Source organism: Labrus mixtus, chromosome 10, assembly GCF_963584025.1.
Source record: "Labrus mixtus chromosome 10, fLabMix1.1, whole genome shotgun sequence".
Taxonomy (NCBI): Eukaryota; Metazoa; Chordata; class Actinopteri; order Labriformes; family Labridae; genus Labrus; species Labrus mixtus.
Window position 1 is genome coordinate 23,936,198 of NC_083621.1, and position 19,801 is coordinate 23,955,998.

Genomic DNA, 19,801 nt, shown 5'->3' on the forward strand with positions numbered 1-19,801 from the left:
TCACAAAAAGGAGGACTCGGGTGTCACATTCATTGTAGACAGTCATGACTCACAGAGTTATTTTCAGAGTATATACTTGATTTCTACTACATTTAAGTGTGAAAAATTGCATATTCTTACTTTAATGTAGTAATGATAGTAAAATATCATAATAGAAAATTAATTAAACAAGGGACATTAAATTAAATTACTTAAGAAAATGGAGTTACATCACACCTGGGTCATTAGTTTTCACTGCTTTCTTTAGCCTTAAACAGAAAAGAAAGCCTCACATGTACAGGCCTAGTCCATGGCAACCAAGAGCAGAGTGGCGCAGCGGAAGCGTGCTGGGCCCACAACCTAGAGGTCGATGGATCAAAACCATCCTCTGCTAATTAATATACATCTTTATTGGTCTGTGGTTTGTCCTTTGGCTCAGTCTGACCTTATGTGCAAGGGTAGCTCGCGCAACCTTCAGATTCCCCATAATTGAGCAAACATCTGCAAGTATCCAGCACATTGACCTCCCCAATAGGACCAGGCCATATAGAAAGGTAGTGTGGCCGCAGACACCTGCAAGTATCCAGCACATTGGCCTCCCCAATAGGACCAGGCCATATAGAAAGGTAGTGTGGCGGAGTGGTCTACAGCACTGGATTAAGGTAGTGTGGCCGAGTGGTCTAAGGCGCTGGGTTAAGGCTCCAGTCTCTCAGGAGGCGTGGGTTCAAAACCCACCTCTTCATATCGTGGACTATTTACTTGAATAACCTCTAAATGTTGATGAAATGTTGCAAAACATTGAATGGGAAAAAGTGCTTGCCAAAGGCAAGAACCTGTATCTACATCCATTTAAAACATTAACCATGAAGGAAGTTGCTCTTACTCATTTGGCAAAGGCACTAGATGCTTTGTGCCCTCCCACGATGAGTGTTGGCAGGTTTTCTAAGGACCAATCCCAGTAAAACAATATCTGGACAAGAGGGAAAGATGTGAATTGGAAATCTGATTTTAATTTGTTCTTGTTAAAAAAGGTATGGCAAATGTTTTAGTTTCTTGGGCGTCTTGGATCATTAGTTTTCACTGCTTTCTTTAGCCTTAAACAGAAAAGAAAGCCTCACACGTACAAGCCCAGTCCATCACAACCGAGAGCAGAGTGGCGCAGCGGAAGCGTGCTGGGCCCATAACCCAGAGGTCAATGGATCGAAACCATTCTCTGCTAATTGATATCCATCTTTATTGGTCTGTGGGTTGTCCTTTGGGTCAGTCTGACCTTATGTGCAAGGGTAGCTCGCGCAACCTTCAGATTCCCCATAATTGAGCAAACATCTGCAAGTATCCAGCACATTGGCCTCCCCAATAGGACCAGGCTATATAGAAAGGTAGTGTGGCCAAGTGGTCTAAGGCATTGGATTAAGGCTCCAGTCTCTCAGGAGGCGTGGGTTCAAATCCCACCACTGCCATTTGACAAGGAAAACTGTGTCCTTGCTTATTTGTGTGTGATGGACTATTTACATGAATAACCTCTAAAACACTGAATGGGAAAAAGTGCTTGCCAAAGGCAAGAACCTGTATCTACATCCATTTAAAACATTAACCATGAAGGAAGTTGCTCTTTCTCATTTGGCAAAGGCACTAGATGCTTTGTGCCCTCCCACAATGAGTGTTGGCAGGGTTTCTAAGGACCAATCCCATGAAAACAATATCTGGACAAGAGGGAAAGATGTGAATTGGAAATCTGATTTTAATTTGTTCTTGTTAAAAAAGGTATGGCAAATGTTTTAGTTTCTTGGGCGTCTTGGATCATTAGTTTTCACTGCTTTCTTTAGCCTTAAAAAGAAAAGAAAGCCTCACACGTACAAGCCCAGTCCATGACAACCGAGAGCAGAGTGGCGCAGCGGAAGCGTGCTCGGCCCATAACCCAGAGGTGGATGGATCGAAACCATCCTCTGCTAATTGATATCCATCTTTATTGGTCTGTGCTTTGTCCTTTGGGTCAGTCTGACCTTATGTGCAAGGGTAGCTCGCGCAACCTTCAGATTCCCAATAATTGAGCAAACATCTGCAAGTATCCAGCACATTGGCCTCCCCAATAGGACCAGGCCATATAGAAAGGTAGTGTGGCCAAGTGGTCTACGGCACTGGATTAAGGTAGTGTGGCCGAGTGTTCTAAGGCGCTGTATTAAGTCTCCAGTTTCACAGGAGGCGTGGGTTCAAATCCCACCACTGCCATTTGACAGGGACTGCCATCTCATCATGTCATGGACTATTTACTTGAATAACCTCTAAATGTTGATAAAATGTTGCAAAACACTGAATGGGAAAAAGTGCTTGCCAAAGGCAAGAACCTGTATCTACATCCATTTAAAACATTAACCATGAAGGAAGTTGCTCTTTCTCATTTGGCAAAGGCACTAGATGCTTTGTGCCCTCCCACAATGAGTGTTGGCAGGGTTTCTAAGGACCAATCCCATGAAAACAATATCTGGACAAGAGGGAAAGATGTGAATTGGAAATCTGATTTTAATTTGTTCTTGTTAAAAAAGGTATGGCAAATGTTTTAGTTTCTTGGGCGTCTTGGATCATTAGTTTTCACTGCTTTCTTTAGCCTTAAAAAGAAAAGAAAGCCTCACACGTACAAGCCCAGTCCATGACAACCGAGAGCAGAGTGGCGCAGCGGAAGCGTGCTCGGCCCATAACCCAGAGGTGGATGGATCGAAACCATCCTCTGCTAATTGATATCCATCTTTATTGGTCTGTGCTTTGTCCTTTGGGTCAGTCTGACCTTATGTGCAAGGGTAGCTCGCGCAACCTTCAGATTCCCAATAATTGAGCAAACATCTGCAAGTATCCAGCACATTGGCCTCCCCAATAGGACCAGGCCATATAGAAAGGTAGTGTGGCCAAGTGGTCTACGGCACTGGATTAAGGTAGTGTGGCCGAGTGTTCTAAGGCGCTGTATTAAGTCTCCAGTTTCACAGGAGGCGTGGGTTCAAATCCCACCACTGCCATTTGACAGGGACTGCCATCTCATCATGTCATGGACTATTTACTTGAATAACCTCTAAATGTTGATAAAATGTTGCAAAACACTGAATGGGAAAAAGTGCTTGCCAAAGGCAAGAACCTGTATCTACATCCATTTAAAACATTAACCATGAAGGAAGTTGCTCTTACTCATTTGACAAAGACACTAGATGCTTTGTGCCCTCCCACAATGAGTGTTGGTAGGGTTTCTAAGGACCAATCCCATGAAAACAATATCTGGACAAGAGGGAAAGATGTGAATTGGAAATCTGATTTTAATTTGTTCTTGTTAAAAAAGGTATGGCAAATGTTTTAGTTTCTTGGGCGTCTTGGATCATTAGTTTTCACTGCTTTCTTTAGCCTTAAACAGAAAAGAAAGCCTCACACGTACAAGCCTAGTCCATGGCAACCGAGAGCAGAGTGGCGCAGCGGAAGCGTGCTGGGCCCATAACCCAGAGGTCGATGGATCGAAACCATTCTCTGCTAATTGATATCCATCTTTATTGGTCTGTGCTTTGTCCTTTGGGTCAGTCTGACCTTATGTGCAAGGGTAGCTCGCGCAACCTTCAGATTCCCCATAATTGAGCAAACATCTGCAAGTATCCACCACATTGGCCTTCCCAATAGGACCAGGCCACATAGAAAGGTAGTGTGGCCAAGTGGTCTACAGCACTGGATTAAGGTAGTGTGGCTGAGTGTCCTAAGGCGCTGGATTAAGTCTCCAGTTTCTCAGGAGGTGTGGGTTCAAATCCCACCACTGCCATTTGACAAGGACTGCCATCTCTTCATGTTGTGGACTATTTACTTGAATAACCTCTAAATGTTGATAAAATGTTGCAAAACACTGAATGGGAAAAAAGTGCTTGCCAAAGGCAAGAACCTGTATCTACATCCATTTAAAACATTAACCATGAAGGAAGTTGCTCTTACTCATTTGGCAAAGGCACTAGATGCTTTGTGCCCTCCCACAATGAGTGTTGGCAGGGTTTCTAAGGACCAATCCCATGAAAACAATATCTGGACAAGAGGGAAAGATGTGAATTGGAAATCTGATTTTAATTTGTTCTTGTTAAAAAAGGTATGGCAAATGTTTTAGTTTCTTGGGCGTCTTGGATCATTAGTTTTCACTGCTTTCTTTAGCCTTAAACAGAAAAGAAAGCCTCACACGTACAAGCCTAGTCCATGGCAACCGAGAGCAGAGTGGCGCAGCGGAAGCGTGCTGGGCCCATAACCCAGAGGTCGATGGATCGAAACCATTCTCTGCTAATTGATATCCATCTTTATTGGTCTGTGCTTTGTCCTTTGGGTCAGTCTGACCTTATGTGCAAGGGTAGCTCGCGCAACCTTCAGATTCCCCATAATTGAGCAAACATCTGCAAGTATCCACCACATTGGCCTTCCCAATAGGACCAGGCCACATAGAAAGGTAGTGTGGCCAAGTGGTCTACAGCACTGGATTAAGGTAGTGTGGCTGAGTGTCCTAAGGCGCTGGATTAAGTCTCCAGTTTCTCAGGAGGTGTGGGTTCAAATCCCACCACTGCCATTTGACAAGGACTGCCATCTCTTCATGTTGTGGACTATTTACTTGAATAACCTCTAAATGTTGATAAAATGTTGCAAAACACTGAATGGGAAAAAAGTGCTTGCCAAAGGCAAGAACCTGTATCTACATCCATTTAAAACATTAACCATGAAGGAAGTTGCTCTTACTCATTTGGCAAAGGCACTAGATGCTTTGTGCCCTCCCACAATGAGTGTTGGCAGGGTTTCTAAGGACCAATCCCATGAAAACAATATCTGGACAAGAGGGAAAGATGTGAATTTGAAATCTGATTTTAATTTGTTCTTGTTAAAAAAGGTATGGCAAATGTTTTAGTTTCTTGGGCGTCTTGGATCATTAGTTTTCACTGCTTTCTTTAGCCTTAAACAGAAAAGAAAGCCTCACACGTACAAGCCTAGTCCATGGCAACCGAGAGCAGAGTGGCGCAGCGGAAGCGTGCTGGGCCCATAACCCAGAGGTCGATGGATCGAAACCATTCTCTGCTAATTGATATCCATCTTTATTGGTCTGTGCTTTGTCCTTTGGCTCAGTCTGACCTTATGTGCAAGGGTAGCTCGCGCAACCTTCAGATTCCCCATAATTGAGCAAACATCTGCAAGTATCCACCACATTGGCCTCCCCAATAGGACCAGGCCACATAGAAAGGTAGTGTGGCCAAGTGGTCTACAGCACTGGATTAAGGTAGTGTGGCTGAGTGTCCTAAGGCGCTGGATTAAGTCTCCAGTTTCTCAGGAGGTGTGGGTTCAAATCCCACCACTGCCATTTGACAAGGACTGCCATCTCTGCATGTTGTGGACTATTTACTTGAATAACCTCTAAATGTTGATAAAATGTTGCAAAACACTGAATGGGAAAAATCGCTTGCCAAAGGCAAGAACCTGTATCTACATCCATTTAAAACATTAACCATGAAGGAAGTTGCTCTTACTCATTTGGCAAAGGCACTAGATGCTTTGTGCCCTCCCACAGTGTTTGACAATGAGTGTTGGCAGGGTTTCTAAGGACCAATCCCATGAAAACAATATCTGGACAAGAGGGAAAGATGTGAATTGGAAATCTGATTTTAATTTGTTCTTGTTAAAAAAGGTATGGCAAATGTTTTAGTTTCTTGGGCGTCTTGGATCATTAGTTTTCACTGCTTTCTTTAGCCTTAAACAGAAAAGAAAGCCTCACACGTACAAGCCCAGTCCATGACAACTGAGAGCAGAGTGGCGCAGCGGAAGAGTGCTGGGCCCATAACCCAGAGGTCGATGGATCGAAACCATCCTCTGCTAATTGATATCCATCTTTATTGGTCTGTGCTTTGTCCTTTGGGTCAGTCTGACCTTATGTGCAAGGGTAGCTCGCGCAACCTTCAGATTCCCCATAATTGAGCAAACATCTTCAAGTATCCAGCACATTGGCCTCCCCAATAGGACCAGGCTGTATAGAAAGGTAGTGTGGCCGAGTGGTCTAAGGCGCTGGATTTAGGCTCCAGTCTCTCAGGAGGCGTGGGTTCAAATCCCACCACTGCCATTTGACAAGGAAAACTGTGTCCTTGCCTATTTGTGTGTGATGAACTATTTACATGAATAACCTCTAAATGTTGATACAAAACACTGAATGGGAAAAAGTGCTTGCCAAAGGCAAGAACCTGTATCTACATCCATTTAAAACATTAACCATGAAGGAAGTTGCTCTTACTCATTTGGCAAAGGCACTAGATGCTTTGTGCCCTCCCACAGTGTTTGACAATGAGTGTTGGCAGGGTTTCTAAGGACCAATCCCATGAAAACAATATCTGGACAAGAGGGAAAGATGTGAATTGGAAATCTGATTTTAATTTGTTCTTGTTAAAAAAGGTATGGCAAATGTTTTAGTTTCTTGGGCGTCTTGGATCATTAGTTTTCACTGCTTTCTTTAGCCTTAAACAGAAAAGAAAGCCTCACACGTACAAGCCTAGTCCATGGCAACCGAGAGCAGAGTGGCGCAGCGGAAGCGTGCTGGGCCCATAACCCAGAGGTCGATGGATCGAAACCATTCTCTGCTAATTGATATCCATCTTTATTGGTCTGTGCTTTGTCCTTTGGGTCAGTCTGACCTTATGTGCAAGGGTAGCTCGCGCAACCTTCAGATTCCCCATAATTGAGCAAACATCTGCAAGTATCCAGCACATTGGCCTCCACAATAGGACCAGGCCACATAGAAAGGTAGTGTGGCCAAGTGGTCTACGGCACTGGATTAAGGTAGTGTGGCCGAGTGGTCTAAGGTGCTGGATTAAGTCTCCAGTTTCTCAGGAGGTGTGGGTTCAAATCCCACCACTGCCATTTGACAAGGACTGCCATCTCTTCATGTTGTGGACTATTTACTTGAATAACCTCTAAATGTTGATAAAATGTTGCAAAACACTGAATGGGAAAAAGTGCTTGCCAAAGGCAAGAACCTGTATCTACATCCATTTAAAACATTAACCATGAAGGAAGTTGCTCTTACTCATTTGGCAAAGGCACTAGATGCTTTGTGCCCTCCCACAATGAGTGTTGGCAGGGTTTCTAAGGACCAATCCCATGAAAACAATATCTGGACAAGAGGGAAAGATGTGAATTGGAAATCTGATTTTAATTTGTTCTTGTTAAAAAAGGTATGGCAAATGTTTTAGTTTCTTGGGCGTCTTGGATCATTAGTTTTCACTGCTTTCTTTAGCCTTAAACAGAAAAGAAAGCCTCACACGTACAAGCCTAGTCCATGGCAACCGAGAGCAGAGTGGCGCAGCGCAACCTTCAGATTCCCCATAATTGAGCAAACATCTGCAAGTATCCACCACATTGGCCTCCCCAATAGGACCAGGCCATATAGAAAGGTAGTGTGGCCGCAAACATCTGCAAGTATCCAGCACATTCGCCTCCCCAATAGGACCAGGCCATATAGAAAGGTAGTGTGGCCGAATGGTCTACAGCACTGGATTAAGGTAGTGTGGCCGAGTGGTCTAAGGCGCTGGATTAAGGCTCCAGTCTCTCAGGAGGCGTGGGTTCAAATCCCACCACTGCCATTTGACAAGGACTGGCATCTCTGCATGTTGTGGACTATTTACTTGAATAACCTCTAAATGTTGATAAAATGTTGCAAAACACTGAATGGGAAAAAGTGCTTGCCAAAGGCAAGAACCTGTATCTACATCCATTTAAAACATTAACCATGAAGGAAGTTGCTCTTACTCATTTGGCAAAGGCACTAGATGCTTTGTGCCCTCCCACAATGAGTGTTGGCAGGGTTTCTAAGGACCAATCCCATGAAAACAATATCTGGACAAGAGGGAAAGATGTGAATTGGAAATCTGATTTTAATTTGTTCTTGTTAAAAAAGGTATGGCAAATGTTTTAGTTTCTTGGGCGTCTTGGATCATTAGTTTTCACTGCTTTCTTTAGCCTTAAACAGAAAAGAAAGCCTCACACGTACAAGCCCAGTCCATGACAACCGAGAGCAGAGTGGCGCAGCGGAAGCGTGCTGGGCCCATAACCCAGAGGTCGATGGATCGAAACCATCCTCTGCTAATTGATATCCATCTTTATTGGTCTGTGCTTTGTCCTTTGGGTCAGTCTGACCTTATGTGCAAGGGTAGCTCGCGCAACCTTCAGATTCCCCATAATTGAGCAAACATCTGCAAGTATCCAGCACATTGGCCTACCCAATAGGACCAGGCCATATAGAAAGGTAGTTTGGCCGCAAACATCTGCAAGTATCCAGCACATTCGCCTCCCCAATAGGACCAGGCCATATAGAAAGGTAGTGTGGCCGAATGGTCTACAGCACTGGATTAAGGTAGTGTGGCCGAGTGGTCTAAGGCACTGGATTAAGGCTCCAGTCTCTCAGGAGGCGTGGGTTCAAATCCCACCACTGCCATTTGACAAGGACTGCCATCTCTTCATGTTGTGGACTATTTACTTGAATAACCTCTAAATGTTGATAAAATGTTGCAAAACACTGAATGGGAAAAAGTGCTTGCCAAAGGCAAGAACCTGTATCTACATCCATTTAAAACATTAACCATGAAGGAAGTTGCTCTTACTCATTTGGCAAAGGCACTAGATGCTTTGTGCCCTCCCACAATGAGTGTTGGCAGGGTTTCTAAGGACCAATCCCATGAAAACAATATCTGGACAAGAGGGAAAGATGTGAATTGGAAATCTGATTTTAATTTGTTCTTGTTAAAAAAGGTATGGCAAATGTTTTAGTTTCTTGGGCGTCTTGGATCATTAGTTTTCACTGCTTTCTTTAGCCTTAAACAGAAAAGAAAGCCTCACACGTACAAGCCTAGTCCATGGCAACCGAGAGCAGAGTGGCGCAGCGGAAGCGTGCTGGGCCCATAACCCAGAGGTCGATGGATCGAAACCATCCTCTGCTAATTGATATCCATCTTTATTGGTCTGTGCTTTGTCCTTTGGGTCAGTCTGACCTTATGTGCAAGGGTAGCTCGCGCAACCTTCAGATTCCCCATAATTGAGCAAACATCTGCAAGTATCCACCACATTGGCCTCCCCAATAGGACCAGGCCACAAAGAAAGGTAGTGTGGCCAAGTGGTCTACGGCACTGGATTAAGGTAGTGTGGCCGAGTGGTCTAAGGCGCTGGATTAAGGCTCCAGTCTCTCAGGAGGCGTGGGTTCAAATCCCACCACTGCCATTTGACAAGGACTGCCATCTCTTCATGTTGTGGACTATTTACTTGAATAACCTCTAAATGTTGATAAAATGTTGCAAAACACTGAATGGGAAAAAGTGCTTGCCAAAGGCAAGAACCTGTATCTACATCCATTTAAAACATTAACCATGAAGGAAGTTGCTCTTACTCATTTGGCAAAGGCACTAGATGCTTTGTGCCCTCCCACAATGAGTGTTGGCAGGGTTTCTAAGGACCAATCCCATGAAAACAATATCTGGACAAGAGGGAAAGATGTGAATTGGAAATCTGATTTTAATTTGTTCTTGTTAAAAAAGGTATGGCAAATGTTTTAGTTTCTTGGGCGTCTTGGATCATTAGTTTTCACTGCTTTCTTTAGCCTTAAACAGAAAAGAAAGCCTCACACGTACAAGCCTAGTCCATGGCAACCGAGAGCAGAGTGGCGCAGCGGAAGCGTGCTGGGCCCATAACCCAGAGGTCGATGGATTGAAACCATTCTCTGCTAATTGATATCCATCTTTATTGGTCTGTGCTTTGTCCTTTGTGTCAGTCTGACCTTATGTGCAAGGGTAGCTCGCGCAACCTTCAGATTCCCCATAATTGAGCAAACATCTGCAAGTATCCACCACATTGGCCTCCCCAATAGGACCAGGCCACAAAGAAAGGTAGTGTGGCCAAGTGGTCTACGGCACTGGATTAAGGTAGTGTGGCTGAGTGTCCTAAGGCGCTGGATTAAGTCTCCAGTTTCTCAGGAGGTGTGGGTTCAAATCCCACCACTGCCATTTGACAAGGACTGCCATCTCTTCATGTTGTGGACTATTTACTTGAATAACCTCTAAATGTTGATAAAATGTTGCAAAACACTGAATGGGAAAAAGTGCTTGCCAAAGGCAAGAACCTGTATCTACATCCATTTAAAACATTAACCATGAAGGAAGTTGCTCTTACTCATTTGGCAAAGGCACTAGATGCTTTGTGCCCTCCCACAATGAGTGTTGGCAGGGTTTCTAAGGACCAATCCCATGAAAACAATATCTGGACAAGAGGGAAAGATGTGAATTGGAAATCTGATTTTAATTTGTTCTTGTTAAAAAAGGTATGGCAAATGTTTTAGTTTCTTGGGCGTCTTGGATCATTAGTTTTCACTGCTTTCTTTAGCCTTAAAACAGAAAAGAAAGCCTCACACGTACAAGCCCAGTCCATGACAACCAAGAGCAGAGTGGCGCAGCGGAAGCGTGCTGGGCCCATAACCCAGAGGTCGATGGATCGAAACCATTCTCTGCTAATTGATATCCATCTTTATTGGTCTGTGCTTTGTCCTTTGGGTCAGTCTGACCTTATGTGCAAGGGTAGCTCGCGCAACCTTCAGATTCCCCATAATTGAGCAAACATCTGCAAGTATCCACCACATTGGCCTCCCCAATAGGACCAGGCCACAAAGAAAGGTAGTGTGGCCAAGTGGTCTACGGCACTGGATTAAGGTAGTGTGGCTGAGTGTCCTAAGGCGCTGGATTAAGTCTCCAGCTTCTCAGGAGGTGTGGGTTCAAATCCCACCACTGCCATTTGACAAGGACTGCCATCTCTTCATGTTGTGGACTATTTACTTGAATAACCTCTAAATGTTGATAAAATGTTGCAAAACACTGAATGGGAAAAAGTGCTTGCCAAAGGCAAGAACCTGTATCTACATCCATTTAAAACATTAACCATGAAGGAAGTTGCTCTTACTCATTTGGCAAAGGCACTAGATGCTTTGTGCCCTCCCACAATGAGTGTTGGCAGGGTTTCTAAGGACCAATCCCATGAAAACAATATCTGGACAAGAGGGAAAGATGTGAATTGGAAATCTGATTTTAATTTGTTCTTGTTAAAAAAGGTATGGCAAATGTTTTAGTTTCTTGGGCGTCTTGGATCATTAGTTTTCACTGCTTTCTTTAGCCTTAAACAGAAAAGAAAGCCTCACACGTACAAGCCTAGTCCATGGCAACCGAGAGCAGAGTGGCGCAGCGGAAGCGTGCTGGGCCCATAACCCAGAGGTCGATGGATTGAAACCATTCTCTGCTAATTGATATCCATCTTTATTGGTCTGTGCTTTGTCCTTTGTGTCAGTCTGACCTTATGTGCAAGGGTAGCTCGCGCAACCTTCAGATTCCCCATAATTGAGCAAACATCTGCAAGTATCCACCACATTGGCCTCCCCAATAGGACCAGGCCACAAAGAAAGGTAGTGTGGCCAAGTGGTCTACGGCACTGGATTAAGGTAGTGTGGCTGAGTGTCCTAAGGCGCTGGATTAAGTCTCCAGTTTCTCAGGAGGTGTGGGTTCAAATCCCACCACTGCCATTTGACAAGGACTGCCATCTCTTCATGTTGTGGACTATTTACTTGAATAACCTCTAAATGTTGATAAAATGTTGCAAAACACTGAATGGGAAAAAGTGCTTGCCAAAGGCAAGAACCTGTATCTACATCCATTTAAAACATTAACCATGAAGGAAGTTGCTCTTACTCATTTGGCAAAGGCACTAGATGCTTTGTGCCCTCCCACAATGAGTGTTGGCAGGGTTTCTAAGGACCAATCCCATGAAAACAATATCTGGACAAGAGGGAAAGATGTGAATTGGAAATCTGATTTTAATTTGTTCTTGTTAAAAAAGGTATGGCAAATGTTTTAGTTTCTTGGGCGTCTTGGATCATTAGTTTTCACTGCTTTCTTTAGCCTTAAAACAGAAAAGAAAGCCTCACACGTACAAGCCCAGTCCATGACAACCAAGAGCAGAGTGGCGCAGCGGAAGCGTGCTGGGCCCATAACCCAGAGGTCGATGGATCGAAACCATTCTCTGCTAATTGATATCCATCTTTATTGGTCTGTGCTTTGTCCTTTGGGTCAGTCTGACCTTATGTGCAAGGGTAGCTCGCGCAACCTTCAGATTCCCCATAATTGAGCAAACATCTGCAAGTATCCACCACATTGGCCTCCCCAATAGGACCAGGCCACAAAGAAAGGTAGTGTGGCCAAGTGGTCTACGGCACTGGATTAAGGTAGTGTGGCTGAGTGTCCTAAGGCGCTGGATTAAGTCTCCAGCTTCTCAGGAGGTGTGGGTTCAAATCCCACCACTGCCATTTGACAAGGACTGCCATCTCTTCATGTTGTGGACTATTTACTTGAATAACCTCTAAATGTTGATAAAATGTTGCAAAACACTGAATGGGAAAAAGTGCTTGCCAAAGGCAAGAACCTGTATCTACATCCATTTAAAACATTAACCATGAAGGAAGTTGCTCTTACTCATTTGGCAAAGGCACTAGATGCTTTGTGCCCTCCCACAATGAGTGTTGGCAGGGTTTCTAAGGACCAATCCCATGAAAACAATATCTGGACAAGAGGGAAAGATGTGAATTGGAAATCTGATTTTAATTTGTTCTTGTTAAAAAAGGTATGGCAAATGTTTTAGTTTCTTGGGCGTCTTGGATCATTAGTTTTCACTGCTTTCTTTAGCCTTAAACAGAAAAGAAAGCCTCACACGTACAAGCCCAGTCCATGACAACCGAGAGCAGAGTGGCGCAGCGGAAGTGTGCTGGGCCCATAACCCAGAGGTCGATGGATCGAAACCATCCTCTGCTAATTGATATCCATCTTTATTGGTCTGTGCTTTGTCCTTTGGGTCAGTCTGACCTTATGTGCAAGGGTAGCTCGCGCAACCTTCAGATTCCCCATAATTGAGCAAACATCTGCAAGTATCCAGTACATTAGCCTCCACAATAGGACCAGGCCATATAGAAAGGTAGTGTGTCCGAGTGGTCTATTGCACTGGATTAAGGTAGTGTGGCCGAGTGGTCTAAGGCGCTGGATTAAGGCTCCAGTCTCTCAGGAGGCGTGGGTTCAAATCCCACCACTGCCATTTGACAAGGACTGCCATCTCTTCATGCTGTGGACTATTTACTTGAATAACCTCTAAATGTTGATAAAATGTTGCAAAACACTGAATGGGAAAAAAGTGCTTGCCAAAGGCAAGAACCTGTATCTACATCCATTTAAAACATTAACCATGAAGGAAGTTGCTCTTACTCATTTGGCAAAGGCACTAGATGCTTTGTGCCCTCCCACAGTGTTTGACAATGAGTGTTGGCAGGGTTTCTAAGGACCAATCCCATGAAAACAATATCTGGACAAGAGGGAAAGATGTGAATTGGAAATCTGATTTTAATTTGTTCTTGTTAAAAAAGGTATGGCAAATGTTTTAGTTTCTTGGGCGTCTTGGATCATTAGTTTTCACTGCTTTCTTTAGCCTTAAACAGAAAAGAAAGCCTCACACGTACAAGCCTAGTCCATGGCAACCGAGAGCAGAGTGGCGCAGCGGAAGCGTGCTGGGCCCATAACCCAGAGGTCGATGGATCGAAACCATTCTCTGCTAATTGATATCCATCTTTATTGGTCTGTGCTTTGTCCTTTGGGTCAGTCTGACCTTATGTGCAAGGGTAGCTCGCGCAACCTTCAGATTCCCCATAATTGAGCAAACATCTGCAAGTATCCACCACATTGGCCTTCCCAATAGGACCAGGCCACATAGAAAGGTAGTGTGGCCAAGTGGTCTACAGCACTGGATTAAGGTAGTGTGGCTGAGTGTCCTAAGGCGCTGGATTAAGTCTCCAGTTTCTCAGGAGGTGTGGGTTCAAATCCCACCACTGCCATTTGACAAGGACTGCCATCTCTTCATGTTGTGGACTATTTACTTGAATAACCTCTAAATGTTGATAAAATGTTGCAAAACACTGAATGGGAAAAAAGTGCTTGCCAAAGGCAAGAACCTGTATCTACATCCATTTAAAACATTAACCATGAAGGAAGTTGCTCTTACTCATTTGGCAAAGGCACTAGATGCTTTGTGCCCTCCCACAATGAGTGTTGGCAGGGTTTCTAAGGACCAATCCCATGAAAACAATATCTGGACAAGAGGGAAAGATGTGAATTGGAAATCTGATTTTAATTTGTTCTTGTTAAAAAAGGTATGGCAAATGTTTTAGTTTCTTGGGCGTCTTGGATCATTAGTTTTCACTGCTTTCTTTAGCCTTAAACAGAAAAGAAAGCCTCACACGTACAAGCCTAGTCCATGGCAACCGAGAGCAGAGTGGCGCAGCGGAAGCGTGCTGGGCCCATAACCCAGAGGTCGATGGATCGAAACCATTCTCTGCTAATTGATATCCATCTTTATTGGTCTGTGCTTTGTCCTTTGGGTCAGTCTGACCTTATGTGCAAGGGTAGCTCGCGCAACCTTCAGATTCCCCATAATTGAGCAAACATCTGCAAGTATCCAGTACATTAGCCTCCACAATAGGACCAGGCCATATAGAAAGGTAGTGTGTCCGAGTGGTCTATTGCACTGGATTAAGGTAGTGTGGCCGAGTGGTCTAAGGCACTGGATTAAGGCTCCAGTCTCTCAGGAGGCGTGGGTTCAAATCCCACCACTGCCATTTGACAAGGACTGCCATCTCTTCATGTTGTGGACTATTTACTTGAATAACCTCTAAATGTTGATAAAATGTTGCAAAACACTGAATGGGAAAAAAGTGCTTGCCAAAGGCAAGAACCTGTATCTACATCCATTTAAAACATTAACCATGAAGGAAGTTGCTCTTACTCATTTGGCAAAGGCACTAGATGCTTTGTGCCCTCCCACAGTGTTTGACAATGAGTGTTGGCAGGGTTTCTAAGGACCAATCCCATGAAAACAATATCTGGACAAGAGGGAAAGATGTGAATTGGAAATCTGATTTTAATTTGTTCTTGTTAAAAAAGGTATGGCAAATGTTTTAGTTTCTTGGGCGTCTTGGATCATTAGTTTTCACTGCTTTCTTTAGCCTTAAACAGAAAAGAAAGCCTCACACGTACAAGCCTAGTCCATGGCAACCGAGAGCAGAGTGGTGCAGCGGAAGGGTGCTGGGCCCATAACCCAGAGGTCGATGGATCGAAACCATCCTCTGCTAATTTATATCCATCTTTATTGGTCTGTGCTTTGTCCTTTGGCTCAGTCTGACCTTATGTGCAAGGGTAGCTCGCGCAACCTTCAGATTCCCCATAATTGAGCAAACATCTGCAAGTATCCACCACATTGGCCTCCCCAATAGGACCAGGCCACATAGAAAGGTAGTGTGGCCAAGTGGTCTATGGCACTGGATTAAGGTAGTGTGGCTGAGTGTCCTAAGGCGCTGGATTAAGTCTCCAGTTTCTCAGGAGGTGTGGGTTCAAATCCCACCACTGCCATTTGACAAGGACTGCCATCTCTTCATGTTGTGGACTATTTACTTGAATAACCTCTAAATGTTGATAAAATGTTGCAAAACACTGAATGGGAAAAAAGTGCTTGCCAAAGGCAAGAACCTGTATTTACATCCATTTAAAACATTAACCATGAAGGAAGTTGCTCTTACTCATTTGGCAAAGGCACTAGATGCTTTGTGCCCTCCCACAGTGTTTGACAATGAGTGTTGGCAGGGTTTCTAAGGACCAATCCCATGAAAACAATATCTGGACAAGAGGGAAAGATGTGAATTGGAAATCTGATTTTAATTTGTTCTTGTTAAAAAAGGTATGGCAAATGTTTTAGTTTCTTGGGCGTCTTGGATCATTAGTTTTCACTGCTTTCTTTAGCCTTAAACAGAAAAGAAAGCCTCACACGTACAAGCCCAGTCCATGACAACCAAGAGCAGAGTGGCGCAGCGGAAGCGTGCTGGGCCCATAACCCAGAGGTCGATGGATCGAAACCATCCTCTGCTAATTGATATCCATCTTTATTGGTCTGTGCTTTGTCCTTTGGGTCAGTCTGACCTTATGTGCAAGGGTAGCTCGCGCAACCTTCAGATTCCCCATAATTGAGCAAACATCTGCAAGTATCCAGTACATTAGCCTCCACAATAGGACCAGGCCATATAGAAAGGTAGTGTGTCCGAGTGGTCTATTGCACTGGATTAAGGTAGTGTGGCCGAGTGGTCTAAGGCGCTGGATTAAGGCTCCAGTCTCTCAGGAGGCGTGGGTTCAAATCCCACCACTGCCATTTGACAAGGACTGCCATCTCTTCATGTTGTGGACTATTTACTTGAATAACCTCTAAATGTTGATAAAATGTTGCAAAACACTGAATGGGAAAAAAGTGCTTGCCAAAGGCAAGAACCTGTATCTACATCCATTTAAAACATTAACCATGAAGGAAGTTGCTCTTACTCATTTGGCAAAGGCACTAGATGCTTTGTGCCCTCCCACAGTGTTTGACAATGAGTGTTGGCAGGGTTTCTAAGGACCAATCCCATGAAAACAATATCTGGACAAGAGGGAAAGATGTGAATTGGAAATCTGATTTTAATTTGTTCTTGTTAAAAAAGGTATGGCAAATGTTTTAGTTTCTTGGGCGTCTTGGATCATTAGTTTTCACTGCTTTCTTTAGCCTTAAACAGAAAAGAAAGCCTCACACGTACAAGCCTAGTCCATGGCAACCGAGAGCAGAGTGGCGCAGCGGAAGGGTGCTGGGCCCATAACCCAGAGGTCGATGGATCGAAACCATCCTCTGCTAATTTATATCCATCTTTATTGGTCTGTGCTTTGTCCTTTGGCTCAGTCTGACCTTATGTGCAAGGGTAGCTCGCGCAACCTTCAGATTCCCCATAATTGAGCAAACATCTGCAAGTATCCACCACATTGGCCTCCCCAATAGGACCAGGCCACATAGAAAGGTAGTGTGGCCAAGTGGTCTATGGCACTGGATTAAGGTAGTGTGGCTGAGTGTCCTAAGGCGCTGGATTAAGTCTCCAGTTTCTCAGGAGGTGTGGGTTCAAATCCCACCACTGCCATTTGACAAGGACTGCCATCTCTTCATGTTGTGGACTATTTACTTGAATAACCTCTAAATGTTGATAAAATGTTGCAAAACACTGAATGGGAAAAAAGTGCTTGCCAAAGGCAAGAACCTGTATTTACATCCATTTAAAACATTAACCATGAAGGAAGTTGCTCTTACTCATTTGGCAAAGGCACTAGATGCTTTGTGCCCTCCCACAGTGTTTGACAATGAGTGTTGGCAGGGTTTCTAAGGACCAATCCCATGAAAACAATATCTGGACAAGAGGGAAAGATGTGAATTGGAAATCTGATTTTAATTTGTTCTTGTTAAAAAAGGTATGGCAAATGTTTTAGTTTCTTGGGCGTCTTGGATCATTAGTTTTCACTGCTTTCTTTAGCCTTAAACAGAAAAGAAAGCCTCACACGTACAAGCCCAGTCCACGACAACTGAGAGCAGAGTGGCGCAGCGGAAGCGTGCTGGGCCCATAACCCAGAGGTCGATGGATCGAAACCATCCTCTGCTAATTGATATCCATCTTTATTGGTCTGTGCTTTGTCCTTTGGGTCAGTCTGACCTTATGTGCAAGGGTAGCTCGCGCAACCTTCAGATTCCCCATAATTGAGCAAACATCTTCAAGTATCCAGCACATTGGCCTCCCCAATAGGACCAGGCTGTATAGAAAGGTAGTGTGGCCGAGTGGTCTAAGGCGCTGGATTTAGGCTCCAGTCTCTCAGGAGGCGTGGGTTCAAATCCCACCACTGCCATTTGACAAGGAAAACTGTGTCCTTGCTTATTTGTGTGTGATGGACTATTTACATGAATAACCTCTAAATGTTGATACGAAACAGTGAATGGGAAAAAGTGCTTGCCAAAGGCAAGAACCTGTATCTACATCCATTTAAAACATTAACCATGAAGGAAGTTGCTCTTACTCATTTGGCAAAGGCACTAGATGCTTTGTGCCCTCCCACAATGAGTGTTGGCAGGGTTTCTAAGGACCAATCCCATGAAAACAATATCTGGACAAGAGGGAAAGATGTGAATTGGAAATCTGATTTTAATTTGTTCTTGTTAAAAAAGGTATGGCAAATGTTTTAGTTTCTTGGGCGTCTTGGATCATTAGTTTTCACTGCTTTCTTTAGCCTTAAACAGAAAAGAAAGCCTCACACGTACAAGCCTAGTCCATGGCAACCGAGAGCAGAGTGGCGCAGCGGAAGCGTGCTGGGCCCATAACCCAGAGGTCGATGGATCGAAACCATTCTCTGCTAATTGATATCCATCTTTATTGGTCTGTGCTTTGTCCTTTGGCTCAGTCTGACCTTATTTGCAAGGGTAGCTCGCGCAACCTTCAGATTCCCCATAATTGAGCAAACATCTGCAAGTATCCAGCACATTGGCCTCCCCAATAGGACCAGGCCACATAGAAAGGTAGTGTGGCCAAGTGGTCTACGGCACTGGATTAAGGTAGTGTGGCTGAGTGTCCTAAGGCGCTGGATTAAGTCTCCAGTTTCTCAGGAGGTGTGGGTTCAAATCCCACCACTGCCATTTGACAAGGACTGCCATCTCTTCATGTTGTGGACTATTTACTTGAATAACCTCTAAATGTTGATAAAATGTTGCAAAACACTGAATGGGAAAAAAGTGCTTGCCAAAGGCAAGAACCTGTATCTACATCCATTTAAAACATTAACCATGAAGGAAGTTGCTCTTACTCATTTGGCAAAGGCACTAGATGCTTTGTGCCCTCCCACAATGAGTGTTGGCAGGGTTTCTAAGGACCAATCCCATGAAAACAATATCTGGACAAGAGGGAAAGATGTGAATTGGAAATCTGATTTTAATTTGTTCTTGTTAAAAAAGGTATGGCAAATGTTTTAGTTTCTTGGGCGTCTTGGATCATTAGTTTTCACTGCTTTCTTTAGCCTTAAACAGAAAAGAAAGCCTCACACGTACAAGCCTAGTCCATGGCAACCGAGAGCAGAGTGGCGCAGCGGAAGCGTGCTGGGCCCATAACCCAGAGGTCGATGGATCGAAACCATTCTCTGCTAATTGATATCCATCTTTATTGGTCTGTGCTTTGTCCTTTGGCTCAGTCTGACCTTATGTGCAAGGGTAGCTCGCGCAACCTTCAGATTCCCCATAATTGAGAAAACATCTGCAAGTATCCAGCACATTGGCCTCCCCAATAGGACCAGGCCACATAGAAAGGTAGTGTGGCCAAGTGGTCTACAGCACTGGATTAAGGTAGTGTGGCCGAGTGGTCTAAGGCACTGGATTAAGGCTCCAGTCTCTCAGGAGGCGTGGGTTCAAATCCCACCACTGCCATTTGACAAGGACTGCCATCTCTTCATGTTGTGGACTATTTACTTGAATAACCTCTAAATGTTGATAAAATGTTGCAAAACACTGAATGGGAAAAAAGTGCTTGCCAAAGGCAAGAACCTGTATCTACATCCATTTAAAACATTAACCATGAAGGAAGTTGCTCTTACTCATTTGGCAAAGGCACTAGATGCTTTGTGCCCTCCCACAGTGTTTGACAATGAGTGTTGGCAGGGTTTCTAAGGACCAATCCCATGAAAACAATATCTGGACAAGAGGGAAAGATGTGAATTGGAAATCTGATTTTAATTTGTTCTTGTTAAAAAAGGTATGGCAAATGTTTTAGTTTCTTGGGCGTCTTGGATCATTAGTTTTCACTGCTTTCTTTAGCCTTAAACAGAAAAGAAAGCCTCACACGTACAAGCCTAGT

General features: G+C 44.1%; 18 non-coding genes across 18 annotated transcripts; all 18 read left to right on the plus strand.

The window, feature by feature from the left end:
* The first annotated feature begins 640 nt into the window (after nucleotides 1-640).
* trnal-aag (transfer RNA leucine (anticodon AAG)) lies at nucleotides 641-726 on the plus strand. Its single transcript has one exon. It is a non-coding gene; the product is annotated as a tRNA-Leu (tRNA).
* A 631-nt stretch (nucleotides 727-1,357) lies between these two features.
* Nucleotides 1,358-1,439, plus strand: trnal-aag (transfer RNA leucine (anticodon AAG)). The gene has a single exon. It is a non-coding gene; the product is annotated as a tRNA-Leu (tRNA).
* Nucleotides 1,440-2,090: 651 nt separating this feature from the next.
* On the plus strand, nucleotides 2,091-2,208 carry trnal-aag (transfer RNA leucine (anticodon AAG)). Its single transcript has 2 exons — nucleotides 2,091-2,128; nucleotides 2,165-2,208. It is a non-coding gene; the product is annotated as a tRNA-Leu (tRNA).
* Nucleotides 2,209-2,869: 661 nt separating this feature from the next.
* Nucleotides 2,870-2,987, plus strand: trnal-aag (transfer RNA leucine (anticodon AAG)). Its single transcript has 2 exons — nucleotides 2,870-2,907; nucleotides 2,944-2,987. It is a non-coding gene; the product is annotated as a tRNA-Leu (tRNA).
* A 3,010-nt stretch (nucleotides 2,988-5,997) lies between these two features.
* trnal-uag (transfer RNA leucine (anticodon UAG)) lies at nucleotides 5,998-6,079 on the plus strand. The gene has a single exon. It is a non-coding gene; the product is annotated as a tRNA-Leu (tRNA).
* Nucleotides 6,080-6,788: 709 nt separating this feature from the next.
* trnal-aag (transfer RNA leucine (anticodon AAG)) lies at nucleotides 6,789-6,870 on the plus strand. Its single transcript has one exon. It is a non-coding gene; the product is annotated as a tRNA-Leu (tRNA).
* A 640-nt stretch (nucleotides 6,871-7,510) lies between these two features.
* trnal-aag (transfer RNA leucine (anticodon AAG)) lies at nucleotides 7,511-7,592 on the plus strand. The gene has a single exon. It is a non-coding gene; the product is annotated as a tRNA-Leu (tRNA).
* A 769-nt stretch (nucleotides 7,593-8,361) lies between these two features.
* Nucleotides 8,362-8,443, plus strand: trnal-aag (transfer RNA leucine (anticodon AAG)). Its single transcript has one exon. It is a non-coding gene; the product is annotated as a tRNA-Leu (tRNA).
* A 697-nt stretch (nucleotides 8,444-9,140) lies between these two features.
* Nucleotides 9,141-9,222, plus strand: trnal-aag (transfer RNA leucine (anticodon AAG)). Its single transcript has one exon. It is a non-coding gene; the product is annotated as a tRNA-Leu (tRNA).
* Nucleotides 9,223-9,883: 661 nt separating this feature from the next.
* Nucleotides 9,884-10,001, plus strand: trnal-aag (transfer RNA leucine (anticodon AAG)). Its single transcript has 2 exons — nucleotides 9,884-9,921; nucleotides 9,958-10,001. It is a non-coding gene; the product is annotated as a tRNA-Leu (tRNA).
* A 1,441-nt stretch (nucleotides 10,002-11,442) lies between these two features.
* Nucleotides 11,443-11,560, plus strand: trnal-aag (transfer RNA leucine (anticodon AAG)). Its single transcript has 2 exons — nucleotides 11,443-11,480; nucleotides 11,517-11,560. It is a non-coding gene; the product is annotated as a tRNA-Leu (tRNA).
* Nucleotides 11,561-13,037: 1,477 nt separating this feature from the next.
* On the plus strand, nucleotides 13,038-13,119 carry trnal-aag (transfer RNA leucine (anticodon AAG)). The gene has a single exon. It is a non-coding gene; the product is annotated as a tRNA-Leu (tRNA).
* Nucleotides 13,120-14,607: 1,488 nt separating this feature from the next.
* On the plus strand, nucleotides 14,608-14,689 carry trnal-aag (transfer RNA leucine (anticodon AAG)). Its single transcript has one exon. It is a non-coding gene; the product is annotated as a tRNA-Leu (tRNA).
* A 1,498-nt stretch (nucleotides 14,690-16,187) lies between these two features.
* Nucleotides 16,188-16,269, plus strand: trnal-aag (transfer RNA leucine (anticodon AAG)). The gene has a single exon. It is a non-coding gene; the product is annotated as a tRNA-Leu (tRNA).
* Nucleotides 16,270-17,500: 1,231 nt separating this feature from the next.
* trnam-cau (transfer RNA methionine (anticodon CAU)) lies at nucleotides 17,501-17,572 on the plus strand. Its single transcript has one exon. It is a non-coding gene; the product is annotated as a tRNA-Met (tRNA).
* A 159-nt stretch (nucleotides 17,573-17,731) lies between these two features.
* trnal-uag (transfer RNA leucine (anticodon UAG)) lies at nucleotides 17,732-17,813 on the plus strand. Its single transcript has one exon. It is a non-coding gene; the product is annotated as a tRNA-Leu (tRNA).
* A 663-nt stretch (nucleotides 17,814-18,476) lies between these two features.
* On the plus strand, nucleotides 18,477-18,594 carry trnal-aag (transfer RNA leucine (anticodon AAG)). Its single transcript has 2 exons — nucleotides 18,477-18,514; nucleotides 18,551-18,594. It is a non-coding gene; the product is annotated as a tRNA-Leu (tRNA).
* A 698-nt stretch (nucleotides 18,595-19,292) lies between these two features.
* On the plus strand, nucleotides 19,293-19,374 carry trnal-aag (transfer RNA leucine (anticodon AAG)). Its single transcript has one exon. It is a non-coding gene; the product is annotated as a tRNA-Leu (tRNA).
* Nucleotides 19,375-19,801: the final 427 nt, after the last annotated feature.